The sequence below is a fragment of the Temnothorax americanus genome, unplaced genomic scaffold, assembly GCF_048541705.1.
Source record: "Temnothorax americanus isolate GAGA-0224 unplaced genomic scaffold, ASM4854170v1 Scaffold10, whole genome shotgun sequence".
Taxonomy (NCBI): Eukaryota; Metazoa; Arthropoda; class Insecta; order Hymenoptera; family Formicidae; genus Temnothorax; species Temnothorax americanus.
The window spans coordinates 3,946,102-3,964,948 of NW_027509231.1; the positions used below are offsets into that span (position 1 = coordinate 3,946,102).

At 43.9% G+C, this 18,847-nt stretch overlaps 2 protein-coding genes across 4 annotated transcripts in view; one reads left to right on the plus strand and one right to left on the minus strand.

The window, feature by feature from the left end:
- The window catches only part of LOC143900686 (uncharacterized), a 211,514-nt gene that overhangs the window by 176,938 nt on the left and 15,729 nt on the right, over positions 1 to 18,847 (plus strand). The window lies entirely within an intron of this gene.
- The window catches only part of LOC143900657 (uncharacterized), a 180,714-nt gene that overhangs the window by 155,065 nt on the left and 6,802 nt on the right, over positions 1 to 18,847 (minus strand). The window lies entirely within an intron of this gene.

An 18,847-nucleotide genomic window follows, 5' to 3' on the forward strand; every position in this document is an offset into this window, starting at 1 on the left:
CGCGTCCGGCTTTCAAGAAAATTCCGTTTCTTTCCACCCGGCTATTTCATCGCCTGGATTTTATCGTCTCCGCTGATAATTTAAATTTATTCTCCATCAATTCGTCGCAGCGCACGCTGCATGAGAGAGTTTAAAGCGGGAAGTATAGCGTTTTATCTATTGAGAAGAAATACGATAAATCTTTCCAAAGCTAATTTGGAATTTTTTTGTTAAACTTCAAAATATACCTATACATAACGGTTTCAATGAATCAGCTGCGCGCGTACTTTAATGGCAATAAGATTATAATTACGGTCGCATTATGGATATTGATCTGGTTTCACTGGCATCCCCACAGGTAGTAGAAGCACTTTGAATTAAACCATCTCGGTTAGCGATTCTCTATTCCTTTCCAGATTGCAGACCTATCTGTGGCACAGACGAGTGAACAACATTTAGTCAACCGGAGTTACCGCTAACGAACGTTAGTACAATCAGCTCCTAGAAAGGACCCTTAATTAACTACGACTGTGACACTACTAACGCGGCTTAACTCCCTTAAGTTCGCCGGACTAAGATATATTGACCCTACGATCCATGAATTTCTAGTGACAGGACTGACAGGCCTTTCCTTTGTTTGTTCTATAAATTATATATATGGACAGATATCTCTCGGTGAAGTGTTTTAATTAAAACCACCTGCAAAAAGAAAGCGCTGTTGCACCAGTTCCTTGCAAGAATGTGCGTTATTTCACGCAAAAAAGGTTTCGCGAAAAATATATGCATCATAGGCCGGTATTCACAATCGATTCTTATATTTAACCCTAGAGAGCACTTCTGGGGTAATACGGTACCCCACGCGAAATTCAAATTACGCCCCTGACTTAGGAAGGTTAGTTTTCATACCGAGACCCTAACCATAATTCAGTTTAGTCATCCGGCAGTCGACCTCCGTCATTCAGCGAGTGCGTTAAATCCGGTGCAGCAGTTGAAAACCGAAAAAGAAAATCGTTTGGGGTAACATATTACCCCCTTTGGCCGTTTACGTTCGACATTTATCACATTAAAGTAAATTTCAGATTTTTTGTGAAAATCGGTAACAAAAAATTATACACTTTATAGCACTCCCCGGAAAATTCTACCCCTTTCATGTATAATTGTTTAAGATTCGGTCAATTATTTCATTTTTACTGTTCTTGCACAGCAACTGATTAAAACTTTGTAAAGTTTTTGTGGAGTTAATTTTACTGTTTCCATATACTTTTATAACTTTTGACTACCTGTCAAATAAATAATAATCGACAGAATCTGTTTTACTTTCCATTTCTTGCGATTTTTCCCATCCGACAGTTTTTCATCATTTCCTCTACTTCAGATGTTCAAAGAAATGTTTTTTTTTTTTTAGAAACGAAAAAATCGATCACATGCCCTTGAAGGTTGTCTATTCGTCTTTCAAAATCCGTTGAAAATTTTAAAATCGGTAAATTTTATGAAAAACTACAGCATTTTTTATAAAAATAGTCATTTCAGCCCAATTTTTGGTTTTCTTGTTCTTCGAAATTTTTTAACTGTTTATTCTTCTTACTACCGCAAATTGATATGACTACTATCGTCTTCCCTATTAAAAAACAAACAAAATTATCTATTAGAAAGTTGTCTAACAACAAATTATAGAAACATTATACACACGGTACAAGTTTGGGGTAATAAATTACCCCGTTTGGCCTTTCACGTATGAGAAAATTAAGGAATGCTCTCTAGGGTTAAGACAATCTTAAGATGTCATGAACCAATCGCAGAGCCATATTAGCATCTTAAGACATTACTTAAGACGGTCCTGAAATAAGAACCGACTACGAATGCCGGCCATAGACACACCTATCTACATTAAATCAAGTTTTTACAATTTCAAGAGTACTTCAACAAAGTAATACATCAGGTAAACGATTATTCGATATATTTTGACTAGATGCCGTTCTTTCTCGTAATCTTGCGAAACGTCTCGCTGTCGCTCCAGACGTTTCGCGCGTGTAGGAATAAGCCACGAAACAAGACGGAAGTCATTTCAGAGCTGCTCAGGAATAGAACGACCTACCTGTCGCGAACGCGAGTCCCTTCACGCGGATGTGAGGCGCACACGTGAACGACAGACACGCGCGTGTAGGAGAAAAGCGAGGAGAGCGCGGCCCGCCCCGGTCGAATGGAGGCACTCCTAGACGAGAGGAGAATAACTCCTTTGAAGTCGATCGAGCACGGGGAACGCGAGAGACCCGCTCGATCTCGAGAAACGCGCGCGTATCGGGAGAGAGAGTCGATGTTCGGGCGCGGCGCGGCGCGGCGCGGCTCGGCTCGGAACGTCAAAGGCCAAAGGGGAATGTAAAAAGTCTTTAATCAACGGCTCGTTTTTTCGTTGCTCGTCGATTCGTCGGAACTTCGCCGCCATTCCATCTCGAGTCCCGCATCGCGTTCTCGCTCTTCCCCGTCCCGATACCGGTAGCGGAAATTTTTGTATTTTAAATTTCTTCGTGGAACACATACACACACAAGGGAGATAGGATGAGGGAGAGGGACAAAAGAGATATATGCATATCCGAGTGATATAAAATTACTCTTTTCTGAGTAAGAATGAATAATCGGTGTTGAAAGGCGCGCATCGCGAAAAAACTAAAAGCTTTTATCGTTACGAGAACACTCAAACTCCTTAAACGTTTGCTTTTCAAATTCGCCTCTTTCTTCCCTGTTGCATTTTAAGCGGGCAATCGTAATACCTACCCCGCGAAATTTTCCCGTGAAATATGTACGGAGAACTTTGCTGGCGCATGACGTAGCATTTATTTCAAGCGACTGGGTTCATTCCCTTGTAAACTGTCGTCCCTGGGCCAGATTTTTAGGAGCACCGTAAGCCCTTCGCGACTGGGCGGCGTGCCAGCGCAAAATAGGTTGACCCAAAAGAAAAGTTTGAAGCGTTTTGGGCTAACATTGAAAATTTTAGGGGGAAGTAATCTACAGAGCCAACATCAGCCGAAAAGAATAACAAAGCGTATAGTCCAAGGTGCCATATACATATATAAAGGAATAAAGGGAGTGACAAAAAAAAAGATAAGTATATCCCGCGGATTTGGAGAAGCCGCGCGTGTGGACGTATCTTTCCGGTCTCGCAATCTCGAGCGCTCGCGGGGTCAAGATAAATCAAGAGTAATCTCGCCATTAATATGTCACATTCGAAATAACATGTCGCGTGTCTACGTACCCCCCCCCCTCCCCCTCGCCCGTACGATATGTACGATGTTGGCCGAGCTTTAATATTGGGAAAAGTCGCGAGAGGAAAATCTCTTCCCAGACAAGTGTGTGTGTGTGTGTGTGTGTGTGTGTGTGTGTGTGTGTGTCCTGTTCTGGGCGAGGCGCTCGCTCGCTCGCTCGTTCTTGCCGGGCGTTGAGGAAACGTTAAATATGACCGGGAGAGGATCTGTTTACACTGCCCTCGTGCGCTCAGTGAGCGAGGTGAGACAACATTTACCTTAAGTCGGCGAAGCGAGAGCCGTCTTCTCGGCTATAGGGCCGTGAGACTACATCGTCCCTCGACTTCTTTGAGAGACGGTGGCGGCGGCGGCTGCTGCAGGATGATGGATGCAGTCTCAATTTCCTACCCCGCCGCCCGTCCCCTCGACCCTCGACCCGACCGTCTCCGCCGCGCCCGTAGGGAAGAAAACGTCCGATGTGCCGTTTTCGATCGCGAATCTCGATTATCGAGAATTTCGATTAACGGCCAGCAAAAGACGTGAATCAAACGAAACAAACATGCCGTCAGAATCGCTCGCTGGGATTTTCCCCGACGCACGGTGGAATTGTGCCGGCGCGGCGGGCGGGCGGGCGGCCGGCACGACGGGTCGACGCGACGGTCGATCGAGAGACGTCGAATGGGAACGCGCGGATGGGAGGTGATATGTCACTGATATGTCACACTCTTGAGATCTCGGCACGAGTCTCGTGTATATCTCGCATTGCGAAGGTATACTAAAGATCAATTCCGAAAGTAATAAAATGCCATGGAAAAAGCGATATATGATCGGTTATTACTTTTTTTTTACTGCTTTATCTCAGTTGTCAGGTATCAATTTTACATATTTTTAACTCCCGAATTATAATGCGCATTTAGGCGATGTCGAGTTTAAACTGCAAATTTCGTAAAAAATTTCATAATATAATAAAAAGTATACATCAGACAATTTAATTTAACATATAATACCCTCGCCAATGCGAGAAAGGATTCTCTTTCTCTTTCTCAAACAGAAAACCTGTTTCTCTTATCACATAAAAAAGGGGGACAAATATGGTTTCATGAGATCTCTGCGCTCCGCACTTTCGGTACACAGTTGCTATACGCTTCTGCCTGGGGGCTAATTAATTAACTGCGAAAGCTATGCGGGCTATGCATGCCCTTTAGGAAAAACCCGCGCATTTCCCGCGCGTGAAGAGGACAAAGGCCGCGGTGGTTTGACCGAGAAACCGCCGGCCGCAGAATTTATTCCCTGCCGGCAAAGTGCACGAAAAGCGCATTCCCAGCCCGAACCCGGCGAAGGGTGTGCGTAACGTAACGCTGCACACAATTAACATTCGATCGGTAACGGGACGAAAGTTGCGACGCTCTTCAAAGGACCGTCTTTGCGGCGCGAAAACATTTTCACGGCGAAATTTGCATATATAGGGATCACACGAGAGGGAAAAAACGCATCTGGGTTATCGTTCCGCGTTAAAGCGCCGGCAATTGAAAAATTGGCGAGAGACGAGCGTCATCAAGATTTCTTAGCAATACGCGTTAGTCTTCCCTTAATACAAAAAATATTTTTTAATTAGAAATTTTAATAACTTGAATGAACGACGGACTTTGTGACTGATTTGACTAAAGTTCTTTACGAAAGAAATAATAACACGATATATACCTACATAGTTCCTATATCATAATGAAGATTCACGTATACGTTTAGTTGAAGCGATACTTTCGCATGAGAAGTTAACTTGGAGTGCTTCTAAATTTTCATTACGTGAATTTTTTTAATTGAGTTTTTTTTCTGCTTCAGAGTCCAACTGCCTCATTCAAGATTGCAGCGAAATATTTAATTCGATTGTCGCGCGACACGGCGCAAACGCGCGCGGATTTTGCACAAAGGAGCAGCGCCCGCGTGGCTTCGGTGCAATGCGCGCGTAACGTAACGTCAACATTTGAGACGGAGCCGACACGCGAATTTAAAATACGCTGCACGGGGTCGTCGCCGGTGTCTGACACGTGTACAGTACTGTATATATAGTGCATTTCACGTCCTCGCGTAGACAAACGATGGCAGGTGAATTCCGCGGGCACCTTTCGCACGTCAGAAAAATTTCAAAGCTGAAAGCGCGCGCGCGAGCACGCCGCGGAAGATAAATCGTGCCGACGGGAGCAACATAATGAAAGTGCAAGCGCGCGCGCGTCGAATTTCAATGTTCGGCCGCTCGAAATGAGTCTATCATCGACGGTGCTGCTGACTTCGTAAAATCCACCGTATACGCCGTTATGCGGAAAGAAAGGCGCTCTGCGAAATGACATCCGGTTTTTCCTTCGCGCGTGACTAATTAAATAGATTCGTGCGCGATCGTAACTGAGAAATACAATATAATTCTTCAAGTACGCGCATTATAAATATTCTGCCTCCGCATGCTTACCCAACACGATGTATTTATAAGTAATAAGCTGCCTATACGCGTAGCGTTTACGTCACCGAATGTGTTAAAGTCCAACAAGTGTTTGCGCTCGGCGATCGTTTAAAATTCCCGTTACCGCCACATCTCTGAGGCGAGAAACTCGCGAAACAACAATTTTCCGTTTTAACGTCGTGAGCGGCTAGAGAAGAGAGTTACATCCCTTCGCTGGATAGCGCGGCGGGATTAAAGTCGCGTCAAAAATTCATGAAGTTCGATCAGGGGGAACGTCTCCAACCCCCTTGCCGACGTAACGGCTTTCTCGGGCGGAAGAGCACGCGCGCGACTGACTTTCCATGCTTCGGTTTCTTGCTCGTCGGAGCTTCGATTTGATCTTGGCACGAAATCGAGAGCAGGGGGGGCTGGAGGGGGAGAAGGAGGAGAGGAATCAAGCGAAAGGAGAGGCTCCTTCGCGGATGTTCGCGAAAATCGTGGTGGAAGGGAGAGACGAGGGGTGGGAAAGACATCCTTATACATTAAACCGCGCTCCTCCTCCTCGCGCTTTTTCTCTTTCTTTCCTTCTCCTTTATATGCAACTCGCGTAGCGCGGGCGGCATTGTGAGCTTCGGCTCGGTTATTCCTCCCCGGGGAGCAATGTACCCACCTCGAAAGAAAATATACTTAGACGCTTTGTAATATTTCTTTCATCCCTCACCCGCGCGGTGATGCAAAGATCGTATAGCAGCGTATCTTTCGAGACGCGGAATGGCTTTTTGATTCGCGGGGCATTACACACGATACGATCACGATCGTGTCGCCGGTGTCGGAGGCGACGACGAGAGCCGGCGAGAGAAGAGAAGCGGACAATGAGCCGGGAAGGAGAGCGAGGTTTGCTTTCGCCGGAACTTCAATTTGCACGGTGCCGTCTTGAGAAACAAACGAGACGTATTGTGACACGGGCTTAAGTCAAATATACCTCTTTCTGTTCGCGAATTGCATATAAAAGCGCAAAAAAAATATATACTTACAACTACAGGGAAAGTCGCTTATTATAAGAAGCAAAGTTCCGGGCCCATCTCCGTAAACTTCGCATCGTATCACCCACCGCTCTTGTTCTGCCTTATATACGAGACTATGGAATCCTAAATCGCGCCTCTTCTTATTCTATCGAAAACGCTGTCCCCCGACGTCAACGAGAAATACCTCATTTTTCTCCTCTTTTCTTTATGAATTTCTGTCTCCGCCGCGTGATCCAATATGGCGAAAGTTTGTTCGTCGTCCGCGAACATTTTAGTCAGTCGGCGTGCGGTATCTCGTTCAACCCCAAGCATTGTAGTGTTCTTTCGCATTCTCCCCAAACCACAACGCCGATAAAGCATCTTTCTTTCTCTCTCTTTCTGCCCCCTCTCTTTTTCTCTCTTTTTCGTTCTCTTTCTCTTTCTCTTTTACACCACATTTCCTTTAATTCGCCTGCAGCTGGATTATTAACAGCGAATTATTATTGCTCAGCTGTTCATTCATTTACACAGTAATTAGTAATACTGTGCGGTTACGTCAAACACTCGTCAAAGAACATTTAATTGTAATACCACACTCTGCATTTTATATTTTATTACTCTGATTATATATAATATTTTACGCTGTGTTGTCTTTTACTGTGAGTCTAAAAGTATCCAATTATCGAATTGATAGTAATTAATTGCATTAATAAACCGCGTGGAGACTATGGGAAATTATTATCGGCGGATTAACTCCATTAATAAACATCGCTCATTTGTTCATGCGACGATAGGTATTTATTTTATATAATGTGTAGCAACACACACACACGATAACAAGGACGCTAGAAAAAATAAGTATACCGCGATAAAAAAATGTAGATTAGAGTTTTACATTTCTAAAAATTAAAAAGAACTGTCAAATTGTATATTCCCTATATAAATTATTTAAGAAAAAAATGCATCAACTCGGAAACTGCACAAATTGCAGCGTTCATTATAAATGCATTCTTAAATATTATAAGCGACACTCGACACCTAAACATCATTCTGATGACGAGAATTAGACGCCGAAGTTGGGTAAACTTCGATGATAGGGATCGACGCGACGCGCGACGAAAGAAACGCGGTAGCGATTTGCCCAGGAAATTCCAATTTAAAGTAACTTTGCTCCTTACGTGAAATCGATGTTTATCCCTTATCGACACTTTGAAGATACACTGCAAACACCCTAAGTCAGCAGAGTGCGCGGAGACAAGCGGGGGATGGATAGCGGTGGCATGAACAAAAGCTTGAGGCGAGAGCGAGGACGAGGCGGGAGGACTCCGAGGATAATGGACGAACTAGCGAACTGCAACAAAATTCCAATTTGAAGAAAGTTTACTCTTCGCGCGTGTAGAGGATGGCAGGGGGGGTCGTCGCTCGGTCGTTGCACCATTGTAAAGTGGCGCGGGGTATAATGCCCGGATCCGTATTGTAGGACCGGTTATACGGCTGGATACCGAGAGACCAACGTCGCAATTTGGAAACAACAATGAGAAACGAGCGGGAACGAAAAAAGGGAACGCCGAGGGAAAAAAAAGGGGGAAAGAAAGGCGGAAGAAGATATATCGTCGCGATGTGATAAAAGCCGGGACATGACATTTTCTGCTCCTCGAGACAAATCGTATAGAACGCGCGAGACTTTTATTCGACGGGAGGGATTTACTTGAAAAGTGTCCCCGAAAGCACGCAAAGCGTTTTCCGCGAGTTTTCGCGCGAAAGTAATTACTTGGGGCTGAATGATTTCCTTTCCGATATAAATTAACAATAATTTTTATTACGAAGGGAATACTTCGCATTTGAATTAGGCAAATTGATTTTTGCGCACGTACGTTCAGGATTTTAAGATTATTTTTTTTTTACAGAAGATTGTGTTAACGAGACCAATGCTGCAGAACGCTATTAATTTTTAACATCGTAATCACGTGATCTTCGCATACTCGCCTACGCGCGCCTCGGTGTATTCGATGTCATGCCGGCATGGATCGTGACGCGAAAATGGGGGCCCTCATAAACAATGCCATCGAGCGAACGACCGAAATTCCGATAGGGCGCGACTTGAGCAACTTCAACTTCAACTTCGGTGACGGCCGGATCGATGCCCGCTCGTTATCGACACTTTAAAACGCCCGGCGAGATACAGCCGGGTGCCGATCAATCTACGACGCCCAGAAAGAGAGGAAAGCGGGGAGAGGTAAAACATGTACGCTGCGGGGGCCTCGAGGGGGGGGGAGGAATGGAGGTGGGAGATGACGCCGGGAGAATGGACTTCGCTGTGGAGAACGGGGGTAATGGACGAAGAGCGACGAACCGCGACGAAATTCCCAGGCAGTTTAGTGAAGTGCGGCGGGACGAGGGGGGGAGGGAGGATGAGGACGTTCAAAACCCCGGGATGATACCTGGGGCCGATCGGAGTGTCCGGGTACGATTGATTCGTCGACGCCGATTGGCCGTCTCGAGGTTACCGATACCGAAGGCGCTGTAATTGAGCCGCGCGCCGTCACCCTGCAAAGAGGGTGAAACGGGGGACGGAGGGACGACAGGTGAGAGACTGTGCCGCCGGTAATCGGCACCCCCCGCGGCCCGTACACCCCCTTCCTATGAATCCCAGATAATTCTCGCGCGTCGTTCCGACACGACGCTCGAAAGCCGCCGGCACAAAGTTACGAGCTTGCGGCTTATATTCTCTCTCTCTCTCTCTCTTCGTTTCCCTCTGACAAGACTTGCCAAACTGAGAAAACTCTCTCTCAGAGTTGCAGTTGCCTCTCAGCCCTTTAACCATCGATACGGAAGTAGGTCCCGTGGGAAGTTGATATAGGGGGTATAACCGCCCTATCGCTAATTTGGTTCCGACAACATCGACTGTCGTCAATCATGCAAGACTGTAAGATACGCATCGGCGTAAGAAATGCTATAAGGATATATATATTCGTCTTCGTGTACATCGTCATCTTCGCGAGCGTAACTTTCCTTGTTGAGGCGACTAATGATAATGAACAAGACATTCATATAGTTTAGCGTTAATTAAAAGTATTAATTTTTTTATTGCATTTAATACTATTGTACCTTAAAAGTATTTAATACGTGCCAACATATTTAAACGCAAGAGAGCTGTTTGAACGTGTATAAATCTGCATATAATTTTATTAAAGATAAAGAATTTTACTTTATATACCCCAAGGGGCCTTAAAGGGCGTTTTGAAGGGACGTACCCAACCCTAACCTCCAATTCATCCACTACCTTACTGTTTCCTCTTTTGGACCAACGGTTTAACGTCTCTTCCGAAAGACGGAGCCCAGTTTTCTCCGCATCTTGCACGGAGGGGCGCGGTTTTTCGGAAAAAAACTTTTCCATGTTACATGGCTTTAGTGGACTCGAACCTGGTTCCTCAAATTACGAGTCTGGCGCTCTACCACTAGACCACACCGCCGCCCTATAATTTTATTAACGTATAACTCATTAACGTTGGCAGGTTCAATTTTTTATAAAAGTTATTGGCAGTAATAAAGGTCAAAAGTAATTTTTTACATTACATCTTCAATAAAATATCAATGTATTATAGTGTCGCGTTGTCGCAATTTGACGAGCAATTTGATTAACAAGTAATCGCTCAGTCGGCCAATCGCACGTGCACGTCCTGCAGGAATTAAGTGGAATCCTGCTTGCCAAGGTGGTATCCTCGTAGCGGTTGATGCGCGCCGCGCGCGCTGATTGTCCCGGGGGATAAGTGAATGGGAAAAGAGCGAGTCTCCATTCCGGCAGCGAAGTTTCTTGCCGAAGGAGTTTAGCAAGAAATCAAGCCGCCAGACAGTGACAAGGGAAAGGGTTGCTGGCTCTTGGGAAGGAAGGGGGGAGGGGCGTCGGTTAAGAAAACGAGGGTGTAAAAGGCAGACGCGGGCGCAAGAAACACGAGGGTACGACGCTGCAAGCGCGAAAGAGAAATCGTCCGCACTCGAGGAACCGACATGTGGAACTTTATCGTCGGAAAACGGACCACCGCGGAAACGATCCCTGAAACTCCGATCGATAGATGCATTAAACTGTGAACGAACAGAACGGGGAACTTATACACGGTCGAGAAATAATTGATTGATAATTGAAATAGCGGATAAACTTCCGAATTATAATTACTTTAGAATGATAATTATATCGCGGTCAATTACTCCGTTTTCATCATCGTGAAATCGACATTTACACGGTCCATATAGATTTAACTAGATTAAAATTATTATTTTATTTTAATTTAATTAATTTGATCTGACTGTTATCGTGTTGCCTTAATTAATTGCTTTATCAACCACTATTTAAATTTACGTGTACAAGCGCACGAGTTTGTAATACATTCGTTTTCCTTTTAGAAAAAAGGAGCTATTGTAAAAGAGAGGAACTTGAAAAGATTTATTGTCATATCACGACTGCGTGTAATTTATTTTTACGATATAGAAATATTAAAAATTAATTAAGACCTAACGGTCCCACAACTGTGGACAACGCATTTATCCTTTCGCGATCGACCAAGCACATCCTTCGATAACCGATTGATTTATTACTTAAATAGTAACACGTGCGAGCGTATTGACAGTTCAGCGTGCTGTCAATAGCGACTGCTTTCACAATTAATTGAGCAATATCAATGTTAATCGAGTGAAATATATGCGGCTCAGTGATTAAGCTAGTCCGCAAATTGAGTGTCCGTGACTATAAGCACCGTAATTGCGCAAACTGATTTGACATTATTATAAATTGCTTCGGATATAAAATATTGTATAGCCCCACTTCTCGATCTGCGCGACGGGATATGGCCGTAAAACTGCACATTTTGCATAACGAGAAAAATGCAAAGAAAGAAACAGGTGGAACTAAAGTGAGAAGATATAAATTTTCTCTCAAAATTCTCCCATTATCATTTAACAAGCCATATAATTCGCTTTTAAGTATATTTTTCTCGTTTACTCCAGGACGGTTGGGTGCAGGGAGAATGCGGGCGGGGGAGGGAAGGACGGAGTAAAGAGGGAGCAAAAAGTCGCTGCCAATATCCTAAGTACCTTATCGGCGAAATGGAAAATGAATCCACCGACACACGTTCCACGGGGCGACAACGTATGGGCCCCGCCGTCATAAATCCAGCACTTCCGGCCGAACGTAATATCGAAGTTCGCGCGTCGCGCGGCCAGCTACGCGCGCGAGCGCTACCGTCTTTCCCTTTTTTCGCGAGCGCGGGGCTTCGATCCGGCGCTCGTAACCCGCCGCCACCGCCGCCAATCCCATCCACGTCGCCCCCTTTTCCGGTATGATAGGCGATATATCGGCGCGAAAATGGCACCCGGAGCGCCGCGAATTTCTTTATGCGAACGAAGAGCACACTGTGAGTATATTCATCGAAAAAAAAATATATATATATATATATTTACCGGATGCAATTACGGGGGTAACGAGAAACATGGAAGAGATTTTAGTCGCGAGCGCAAAATTACACGTTATTAAAGGTAAAATGAAGCTTATAAGTACATCGAACTACGGAAAGTTTGAGATTAACTACTTGATAATTAAATGGAGAAAAATTGCGTGACTTTTGACGCAACACATCACCGTTCTGAGTATACCCTTTAGTGCAAATTTATATATACCAAGGATCGACGCGCGCCCCAATGTTCGTAAGTCCCAGTTATTTATTCAAAACTTGACCATGACAGCTTCAAAATCCGGCTCGAATGTTCAAGGGCTTTCTAATCGCGCTTCGCAATTTCCGGACTTAAGCCCTAAGTTTGACTGGAGAACACAGGATCAACGACGATCCCCCTCTAAGCCGCCGTAGGCGAGAAACGCTAAGGCAAATATTGCGCGTTAATTAAAGATACGTGACAAGTATAACGTGTGTGTGTGTGTGTGTGTGTGTGTGTGTGTGTGTGTGCGCGCGATATCGTTTAAGATATAAAATTATCATCGTGCGGTAAACGCGACACTCGGTTCGCTCGAGGTAATAAATGTTCCCGCGCTAAGCTCAGCAAGTAATTACAGTGTACTTCCTGCTTCGCAGTGATATACCAATGCTATAATACAGTGCTGTGGCAATTAAAGAGCTATTCCAGCGAGAACGACCATTAAAATCGCACGAGATACTTGGATCTCAAGTAAATTATAATATCGGGCGTCTCGAAGGACTCTTATCGTTTTATAACTAATATTAATCAATCTGTTAGTAATTAAATTTGAACCCTAGTTTATTTAATTAGCGGAGACACTTGGATTACGTATATACGTACTTTGAATTATTTTCAGAAAATGACATCGCATTCTTCTATAGAGAAAAGTAGGATATCTTATCAAGACATTTATATTTTTTGCGCTATATACATAGATTTTCGTTAAGAAGGGTTTATATTCGTGCCTCTTAAACTTTACGACTATGTTTGTCTGTGGGACGTCGCGCGACACGTATCGCGTCGACAGCGACTCGCCTAATTGTATCCAGCTCGCTAGATTTGTTTTCAAGCGTGAGAAACAGTAAAAAGTCGTTGCACGTTCCTGCCACTCGAGAGGACACGGTTTCAGAGACATCGGGGATGGATGCGAGGCACGGAGCGGCGGGCCCTTGAAAGACTGCACTGCAAATATAGAGCAAGTGTACTTCGGTGTCCGAGAGAAAGACAGGGACACTCTCTCGAGTGCGATCGTATCTAACGGCGAAGATCTATATACTGCAGGATGACAAAATCGATGCTGGGAGGGAGACACTAGGTCGAATTCCTATATATAAGCAAAATTTCGCTAATACCACTCTATTAGTATCTATTCTAGTACTTATCCAAAAAGTAAAAAGCGCTGTCTTAACCACGGGAGAAATTATCGAAATTCGAAGCAGAGCATAAAAAATTAAATACTATATATTTATTTATTTAAATTTTTAGCCTCATTTTTTTTTTATAATATATAAATGATCGATACATAAAATGTTAATTATTATGTAATTATGTAATATTATGTAATATATATTATGAAAATTTAATTAATTATTTGACATCGTAACTCACACACGCGAAGCATATTTAAAGCAGTGGCGCATTCGAACCTTTTATTACATATATTTATAATAAAAGTAACGAAAGACGTAAAACATGTTTCTAATTGCCTTGCTTCGTGTGTGAGAATTACAATTTCAAATAATCCTTAAAATACGATATGATCTAGTAGATATGCATGTAGTATTCTTGAATTATGTTATGCGCAAAATATTTCGAAACAGTGGAGGAAAAGCTATTCCCTTGGAACTGTCCATGCATGATAAAAAATAAAATCGATACGACAGCGGTGGCACGGATGGAAAATTTGCCTATACGAAGGACAACACACACGCGTCGAAATATTGTTATATATATATTTCACAATATATTCCTGGAATATATGGACTTTTAGAATGCGAGAGCAATATTTCCAAGAAAAAAAACGCGCGCGTACAAAGCGAGCTCGCGAGAATATGAAGTTTTGCATCTGCATCACATATTGTGTCAAACAACGAAACAGAATCACCATCATAAATGAAAATATCGTTAGTTGGTCTCGTTTTGCGAAAATACGATCCGACGGTCCTCCCCCCGCTTTATTAATTCGGTCCAGTGTCATAATGGGCGAATTGCGGCTTTTCAATTTTCCGCGGCATTTGTGTCATTCGTCGGGACGAGAAACGCTATATTATATTAACGAAAAAAAAATAAAAAGGGAGAAAATCGGACGGCGCATTTTTGTCGCGTCGCCTATCCGGAATCGTGATGCTCGTTCGAGCGTAGATGATTTTTATAAGCGCGGCGGCGCAATCAAGCGCTAATGATCGCCGAACGATCAGATCGTTCCCATCCCGGGTCCGCGGGATCAATCGATCGATCGATCGATCGATCGATCGATCATTCGCGGCCGCCCCGTTGAAACGCCGCGCCGCACGCTGCGCCGCGCGCTGCCCGACCTAATTCGTCTGTCGCGTAATTAGCTTCGTTTATCGGCCGGTGCCGCCGCGTTCGTTCCCGACCCGTGTTACCAGGCGTGGGTGTAATCCCGGCCTGGTTGCCGCCGGTGCAAACAATTAACGTTGTCCCCGGTAACGCCGCGCCGGCGTGATTACCGCAATTTTCGCGTGCCGATACTTCGTCAGGCCGGCCCGCGGCGCGGCGCGGCGGCGGTTACGATAATTTCGTCGCGGAAACGCGCGCCGAAGCGCGACAGAGGTTTCGTTTAACGTTATATACGCGACGAGGACGCGATTGGCTTATCATCGCGCGTTATGATTTTCGCGCGGGGTCGCGCCGAGTTTCAATTTGTCGATGCTGCGAACGTGCGTTAATGTCCGCCGTAAAGCGAGCGAGGAGAAATTTAAACGAAGGGGAAACGTTATAAGACTGAAAAAAAATCCCGGAGATACGGGAAGCAGTAAAAAGTAGGAAAAGCGCCGATATTTCCAACAGCCTCGCCGCGCCGCCGAAAGTCCTAACGAGTAACGCCCGGGGGAGTAATGGAAAGGATCTTTTATTACGTTCTTTTATTACTTCGTCCACGGACGAGGATGGTTATTTTTGCCAAGGATTTCGCGTAACGGAAATACATTGTGCGGGCCGGCCTGTGAAACGTGTAAGGTGAAGTAATAGTGGTAGAGAGGAAGAAGGAAAAGTTTATTATGTCTCGGAGAAGGGAGGGAAGATAGGTTATCCCTTTGCGATGGAAAGCGGAAGTTAACAAGAACTTCACCTACGCTGGATAAAAATAAGAGAATAAGAGCCGAGAACATCCGCGAGAGTCGATTGGACAATTGGCAAAAACAGAGACGTCGTTACGTGATGAGGATATACGTTACGTGTGGATTACGCGCGTATATAATAAGATATGACGTGTGAACCATACACACACGTGATAATATATTATATATATCTCCCGCAACTCTGATAATGAGTAAGATTAATTAAATATGTAAACTCGTCAGTTCGTCAGAGATGAGGTAGCTCATAAATTTTGCACTCAATACCACTGTCCCTCGAATTTCTCGCGCACAATGAAACTCAACGTAAGTAAATTAGCGAAATGCTAATTTGACTTGCGCGCGGTGGAACTTCGCAGCTTGATAAAGATGAAATTATAATTTCGTAAAATCTTGCGCCGCGCAGCGCAAAATTGTTCTCGGTCGTCGAAAATCGCGCGACGCGCGTAATAAAATTTTCAGTATGTGTAAAATAAACGTGGATGTGAAAACGGAAACGAGCGTTTGCTAAGTTCCCGGAAATTGAAAAAAAAAATTTTTCCCGAAAATTTAGCATCCTTTTTCAGAGGTTCCGAATGCTGTGTAGGCAAATGAGCGACTCGATGATGGGTAAAGGCAAAAGTGGCAAAAAAAATCGTGCGCCGTGTTAATGAGCGTGTCTAACGGAGGTTAACGCGGCGTGCTGTTCTCTTTAACCGGATCCGCGGGATGCGGGGTGGGGGGAGGAGAGGGCCGCCGAGCCTTTGCACTCACGAAGTTCAGATAACGAGGCAATTTCATCAAAAAGATAGGATTCTACGTGCGGCCGTCGATTATACCGCTTCGATTAAAGTTGGGGTTAATTTAACTTTTTTCCTGGGACCTCCCGGATCGAGTATTCCTAAGTTTTTCATTCGGGCTTCGGTAGACGATAAACGTACGTTTAATCACTGTGTTTTATTCCCCGAGCACTTAACAGGCGGGATCTCCGATAGATTTTAAAAAGGAAAGGCGACGTAAGCTGCTCGCGAAGCAAAACCGATTGTTAATGAATTATTAAAAAAATCGTATTCCCCATTACCGCGAAGAATATCGCAACTTTTCTTATATATGATTATATATATACGTGATTATATATACATAATGCGAAAGCGACGCCATGACGCAAAAAGAAATAATAAGATTATTTTTCTTTTTTAGAAGAAAATTAAGATTTTTTTACTTTACACAATTTTTACAAGTTTCTTAAATATTAATTATAATGTTTTTAATAAATTCATTTTCACAATCGATTAGAGAAGATGCCATTTTCGGTCGAGCTGAATTTTGGTAGCTTAATAATAATATTTTTGCGTAAATCTTGTATACTTTTTTCAACTCAGTAAACTGCGCGCCAATTATTTATCGGTCTTAAAACACAGTTTTTGATTGGAACGATAAATCCACGTAAATCAATAATCGGTTTAACATTTGATGCTAATAAGCATCCCTTTTTAACCCTTAAATGCGCAATTTTTCGTAAGAAACACTTTCTTAAATAAATAATGACCTTCTGGGCCTTCCTATCCAAAAAGGAAAAAAGGACCAGAGAAGGCCCTTTACAGATGTGAACTTCATAAAGAAAAGTACACGGAGCATCGAATAGTCACTTTGCATATATGCAAAGCTATGTATAAGGATAATAAGGATTATAAAGAATTTATTGCGAAATATATCACTCCAGCCATGGTTCGGCCTCCCTCGTGACAAGCGTCTTTACCAATTTTATTTTAATCTTTTAGCCCGAACGCGAGGCAGTTTCGATCGCAAATTTAATTTTGTGTTCAGAGGGCGCTTTTTCAGTGTCCTGGTAGATTAATCATAGCAAAGTGTGTAAAAATTACACATTTGCAAAGCCAAGTGTGTAAAAATTACACATTAAAAAAAATATATAATGCGCACAAATGCGCAAAAAGCGACTACACGATTTACACACTTAAATGTGTAAAAATAACACACTTGGATTTGCAGTGCGGCAATATCTCGCGAAGTATCTATAAGAAACGATCGTTTCTTACGAAAAACAGGATTGCAGCCTCCCGCGGTGCAGTTTGGCCCGCATTTTTACCTACCCGTCGTTTCGCGTCGAACAGCGATTTCGATCGGGGCCGTCGCGTCGGGGGCCGTCGACGGAGACCGGTCGCGTTCATTCTTTTCCGTCGAGCGCGCGCGAGAGGCGGGCCAGCCGGGGGGTTTACCACGCAACGTATGTGTAGTAAACACATACTACACGCGTACTACGCGCGTACTACCGTTCGGCCGTATCCCCTGAATGAAAGACGCCCGCCAAAAACTTGTAAGCCCCGCCGACCGGCGGGGAAAAATCGACGCGTGAGAGTATTAAAACTCGCTCCCCTCCCACGAGTATTTCATGCGGCACGCGTGTTCTTATCGCGACCACCGTAAAGCATGTGCGTGCGCGTATAAAGAGTTGTGTATAAAGATTTCGAGATATTTTCAGACATAAATTGGACAGGAAAAGAGTAGAGATTGCGTCAGAAGCTCTTATTCTAGCTGGCACGTTAAACGATGTTCGGAAATTAAATTCTTCGCACTGATCGAACTCTGTCATTTCGATTGGCGCACAGAAAAAAAGAAGTGTCAAATCAGAACTTATATACGTAAAAAAAGAAAACAATTTGTAATCTTCTTATAAGAAAATTTCGTCTTTTTGTTTCAACTTTTTTTCTCGGTTGAACTATATAAAACGACTTCACTTAAAACAAGTTTCCTTCGTTTAACGCAATATAATCTCACTTCAAGATTTCCCCTATACAGATAATCTTCAAATCAAGAATATTCTTTTTTTCCGTGCACGAATGTAATTTTCAAGTATGCAATGTACATATATCGTAGATTCGAGCACTCCGTTATTAGCGTGCGCTACACAATTTGCAGGAACAGATTAGGTATTTTATCCAATACATTCCACGTGAAATTCCGAGAAATATTCTTACTTAACTATTTATATAAACACAGTCAAGCGCGCGAACGCGCTCGAGCGTTCTCGGTGCATTGGCCTATATGCGACGGAATCGATAAACCACCTAAAAAGTGTCTAAAACCCTCGTTCGCACGTGACAAGTAACAACGTGTTTCGCGGCCCAACGGAGACCCCTTGCACTACGTGCGACGGATCTTTAATTCTGATTTGATCGACTGGCGCGAGCCGATCCGCAATCCGCACACATGACGTTTAAAGCCCGTGTCACACTAACGTATCGCGGACGCGGATCGGATTGAGATTGCGGATCGCGGATCGTAATCCAGCCAATTATAGACGAGCAGCTCATCTGTGATTGGCTGACATCCGATCCGCGATCCGTAATCCCAATCCGATCCGTGTCCGCGATACGTAGTGTGACACGGGCTTAAAGCGTCCGGACAGCCGCC